This window comes from Oryctolagus cuniculus, chromosome 14 (genome assembly GCF_051225735.1).
Source record: "Oryctolagus cuniculus isolate XC-2025 breed Fujian yellow rabbit chromosome 14, ASM5122573v1, whole genome shotgun sequence".
Taxonomy (NCBI): Eukaryota; Metazoa; Chordata; class Mammalia; order Lagomorpha; family Leporidae; genus Oryctolagus; species Oryctolagus cuniculus.
The window spans coordinates 76,800,862-76,806,180 of NC_142880.1; the positions used below are offsets into that span (position 1 = coordinate 76,800,862).

General features: G+C 55.5%; 1 pseudogene; it reads left to right on the forward strand.

The window, feature by feature from the left end:
* Positions 1–1,276: 1,276 nt before the first annotated feature.
* Positions 1,277–2,522, forward strand: LOC100347986 (large ribosomal subunit protein uL30 pseudogene; annotated as a pseudogene).
* The last annotated feature ends 2,797 nt before the right edge of the window (positions 2,523–5,319 follow it).

A 5,319-nucleotide genomic window follows, 5' to 3' on the forward strand; every position in this document is an offset into this window, starting at 1 on the left:
TAGCAGGAAACTGTTTTGTCCACTTCTCCAGGCCAGAGGCCTCTTCCAGATCTTCCCAGGAGCTGGAGGCCAGGCCGAAGAAGAAGAGGACAATCCTAGCTGATGCCTGCTGCCACACTGTGGGGCTGGCCCTCTCCTGACACCTAGGCCTGGTGGGAGGGCCATGCGCTTCAGCTGTTGGCCTGCTCACTTCCCTGGGGGGCTGGACAAGGCCCACAGAGCGACAGACTTCCGCTCCCAAGAGATGAGAGCCCACATGCTCCCTTCCCAACCCTTGATGGGAGGCTTAAAAACAGCACATAGGGGCTCCCCCCAGCCACTTCCTCCCTTGTTCCTTTACCTCTTCCCTCGTGTGCAAGTCCACCCGGACTGTCGGGACACAGTCAAAGCAAGGCCACGGACACGCATGTGGTGCCCACATAGCCAGTCCGGGACAGACAACGCCCACGCCGTGTGCTCACATCTCCCTCCACACAGCAAGGGTTCGCCCCTTGGTCAGTGTCACTGTGGACAAATACTATTTATTCAGCAAGGAGGCTGTGCGTTTTTAATCCCTGACTCATCAGGAAGAGGAATTTGGCAGAGAGAGGGGGAAAAAAGGGTGAAGAATGAATGGGAATGAAACCGAGAGAGGCAGGAATGTGGTGAGGAGGGTCGGGGTCTGCCCTTTGGAGCGCAGGGGAAGAGGGCAGGGAGGTGCCTGGGAGGAGGTGGCGTGAGGACCCCAGCTTGCCCTTGGGCAGCTGCGGAGGGGAAGGAGACTCTGGGCTGTGCCCCTTCCTGAGCCCTGGGTTCTGAGGCCCAGGCTGTGGACCCCTGTGGAGGGGGGACTGCAGGGGAAATCCACATTGGCCCCTGTCACCGTGAGTTCAGGGGCTATTGTGGGAGGGGGCACAGCCAGTTCTGGTTAAACCCAGGTCCTTCTGTTCAGAGCAGTGGGACCCAGACGCACGCGGCAGCGAAGCCTGAGCACCAGTCTCCCAATTCCAGTTCTCCTTGGCCCTCGCGGTCTCTGCACTCTGCGTTCAGCAGCCCAGCCATGGGAACACACTTTGTAGCGGCTCCTTTTGCTTGGCCCAAGGCCCAGGACCCGTGACAAGGGCTGCCCTGGGCCTCCCCCTGCAGTGTCAGCTGAGTCTAGACATGGAGCGGAGGGAAAGTGGCTCACATGGGGACACCCCCTTTGCTCTTTCTGCCTACGCATTTCCCTTCCTTCCTCCCTTCCTCCCTCCCTCCCTTCCTTCCTTCCTTCCTTCCTTCCTTCCTTCCTTCCTTCCTTCCCTCCCTCCTTCCTTCCTTTCTTCTTTCTTCCCTTGCAGCCCTGTCTTCCACATGATGGTACTGCCTCTTCCTCCCCCCTCTTGAAAAGTCTTGGCGGGGGGAGTGGCATTAATTAAGTCCCGACTGCAAGAGGCATTTAATCCTTACAGTATTCTTCAGAGATGCCTTTGCTCCCATTGCATGGATGAGCAAACTGAGGCTTAGGAATTGAGTGCCTGAGTGGAGGTCTTCGCTCACAATCACACTCTACCTGGGGCTCGCTCTCATGTCCACCTCTGCCCCTCGCTGGCTCCACAGCGCTCTTCACCTCCACCTCTGGAACAGCTGATGTGTCAGCCTCAGGTGTGAGCACAGCATTCTAGAAATTCTCATTGAAGCAGCAGAAACAAATGGGGCAAGATGATTTGTAGGGCGCTGGAGCCATGGAGGGTGCCGGAGAGAAGAAGGTTCCTGCTGTACCAGAAACCCTTAAGAAAGTGGAGGAATGTCGCAGAGCTAAAGATCGAGTGCCTGAGGAAGAAGTTTGCCCGAAAGATGCTTGGAAAGACGAGGAGGAAGCTTATGTGTGAAACAGCCGAGCGCTCTCGCAGGGAACACAGGCGGACGCACAGCGCTGATACTCGTAAGCGAGGCTGGCAAGAGAAGCTGGCGACTTCCGCGAGCCTGCAGAACCCACGTTGGCACGCGTCCCCAGGATCCGAGGTATCAGTGGTACGAGCCCCAGAGCCCGAAAAGCATCGCAGCTTCCTCGCCTTCGCCAGCTCTTCAGCGGCACCCTTGGAAAGCGCAGCAAGGCTCGATGAACACGCTGAGGACTGCGGAACCATATATCGCCCGCGGGCACCCGAATCTGAAGTCAGTACATGAAGTAATTTACAAGCGTGGCTGTGGCAAGTCAATAAGAAGCGAACTGGCTTGACTGATAGCCCTCTGACGGCCCGTTCTCTTGGTAAATCCAGTATCATCTGCATGGAGGATCGGATTCACGCAGTCTATACTGCCGGAAAACGCCTCAAGGAAGCAATCAACTTCCTGTGGCCCTTCAAGTCATCTTCTCTCCGAGGTGGGATGCAGCAAAAGACCACCCATTTTGTAGACGGTGGAGATGCAGGCAACAGGGAAGACCAATCGGCAGACCTATCAGAAGGACGAACTAAGGTGTCTCCCGTGGTATTTTTGTAATCTGGTCAGATAATAAATGGTGACTATAGTTAAAGTGAAATAAAAAAAGATAATTTGAATTTGTAGGATGGAAATGAGGCACAAGCTCTGATAGTCAGACTTGACTTGAAAGATACTATGTGTGTGTGGGGAGGGGGAAGGAGGAAGGGAGGGGGAGGGGAGGGGGAGGGAGGGGGAGTGGGAGGGAGGAAGGGAGGGGGAGGGGAGGGGGAGGGAGGGGGAGTGGGAGGGAGGAAGGGAGGGGGAGGGGAGGGGGAGGGAGGGGGAGTGGGAGGGAGGAAGGGAGGGGGAGGGGAGGGGGAGGGAGGGGGAGTGGGAGGGAGGAAGGGAGGGGGAGGGGAGGGGGAGGGAGGGGGAAGGAGGGAGGGAGGGGGAGGGAGAGAGAGAAAATCCTGCCAATTAGCGAAAGCCTCATTCTAAGGCCACTGGTCCTGAATGCTGAAGCAAGATGAGAAAACATCGCAGGGGTTTGCAGTCCTTACTGTGCTATTTACCTCTCTGCTGGGTTCGTGTCTTGTGTTCATGAAAAATAAACAGCACAGACGAGGAAGGGTGTGTAAAGCAGAAGTGGTTTATTTAAGATAAACAAAAGCGAAAGAGAAAAAAAAAATCCACATCACTAGGAGGGATCCCTAAAGAAAGCACAAAGTGAAAGAAAAAAGCTCCCAGTAGCGCCGAGAGAGAGTCGCTCAAAGAGAGAGCCGCTTTGAAGGCTGCCCGCCTAGGGTTTTCAAGGCCGTGCTCGGGCCTATAAAGGGACACTCTCCTTCGGTTCATTGGCTGAGAGTTCCAATCGAGACTCAGCAGAAAACACGGGAAACTTTCCCCCAAGACGCAAGGAATTCTTGCTACCTAGATCAGTTACAGCAGCATGGTAAGACCAGCACCTGACAGCAGTGTCCCTCTCAGAAGCTGGTGGCTTGAATTTTTTTATCCCCACCTGGTGGAGAGGAGCCCCCTGGTCCCCGCCTGCCTAGCCAGGCGTCTCTCTCTCTCTCTATGGAAAGCAGCAGAGGAGATGGTTTGAATGAGCACAGAGACTCTGAAATTGGGGGAACTTGTGACCCAGGATTAGGAAAATGTTAAATTCTTCTCGGCTAGAATGCTATTATAAAGATGCAGTGCACACAACTGATGACTTGTGAGGAATGCATACGACAGCAGGTGCCTTACAGACAAACACACAGAAGCGAGGTCATGTGCTGAGCACTTGATGAACACGCTGTGACCAGAGGCCTGTCTTTCCCCTGGGGGCAGTGGATCCATGCCTGCAGTGACGTGGTACAGCACGACTGCCCCCCGGGTACTGGGAACCGGCTGTGTGTTTGTGTGCTTGCCGTTTGCTGTTGTCTCTCCCACTGGACGGAATGCCCCGTGCAGTCCGCCGCCGTGTCTGCTGCATCTGCGGCACGTAGCAGGTTCCAATGCATGTTGTTTTGAATAAACGAGTGAATGAAAGGAAGACAAATCATGAAAAGTGGGGAGTTTTGAGCAGGCGCGAGTCGTCATCAGTGGAGACAAGGCAGGGGTGAGACAAGGCTGGTGAGGTGGGGCGGGGGAAGTGTCATGTAGGCTGGCAGAAGGCAGGTCAGCCGTGGCATGGAGACCACTTTCAACAGAGGATGGAGAGGGGCAGCCAGACCGCAGCAAGTGGAGGGTGGGCAACAAGGAAGATACAATGAATATAGGCTGCATTTAAGAAGTTATTTGTTTAGGCACTTATTTGTTTAAAAGGCAGAGTAACAGAGAGAAATCTTCCATTTAACGGATTCATTTCCCAAATGGCTGCAATAGCCAGAGATGGTCCAGGAGCCAGGAACTCCAGTCTGGTCTCCTGCATGGGTGGCAGGGGCCCAGGTACTTGGGCCATCTTCAAGCTCCTTCCCCAGGCACTTTAACCGGAAGTTGGATGGAAAGTGGAGCAGCTGGGGCTGGGACAAACCGTCTCCTATAGGATGCTGGCATCATAAGCAGTGGTTTCGCCCCTTGTGACACCATCGGCCCCATAGGCTGCATTTTCGAGAAGCCTGGGTGAGAAGGGGTGGAGCACCCTCCGGAGGTGGGTGTTTCAGGCCCGGAGAAGCTCCCTCCTCGTTTCAAGCTGGGAGAAAGCAGCCAGGAAGAAAAAGAAGAGGCTTGGAGTACAGCAGAGGGCAGTGGAAAGAAAGGGCTGTGGTTCAAGGCAGAGGTCAGCTCCAGACACCAAGAGAGATCTCAGCTGTACAAACGAGGGAAGAAGACAAAAGGCTGAGTGTGGAGCTGAAAATGTTTACAGCGAAGCGGGCAGGAAGTCGCAGGTGGTCCTTCCTGATGATCTGATGCTCTTGGCGTGCTAGGAGGCGAAGTGCGACGCAGGAGAAGGAGCGAGAGTGCACATGGAGGCTGAGCCGGGTCTCGGAGAAGGCAAGGCAGTGGTCATGCTGCAGGACCAAGGGCTGCAGGGCAGACTGACCGTGGGAGCCACCTTGCTGTGATGGCCCCCGAGGCTGGGTCGAAAGAGCTGACAAGGCAGGTTCCCGTGTGCTGTTCCACTTGAGGTTTTGCAGGCCAGGCTCCGAGGGAAGCCTGTGGTGTCGGGGAGCTGCGGGATCTGGGAGAGAAGAGCACTCTTGATCAACAGGGCCGTTCATACTGGCTCAAGGCAATGATGAGGGAAAGATGGAAGATCCGGGATTTGTGGTGTCTGCGAGGTGGGTGAGCGGGCCAGGCGGGGGAGGGTGGGAGATGTAGGGGAAGCTCCAACCAGTGACCACGCCCATGCGTGTGGGTGGGCAGCTGAAGGCTGGTATTGTTCCTGATGTCAAGGAAACCCAGGGATAGCGAGGCAAAAGTAATCCGGTTAGTCCTGTCTAGATT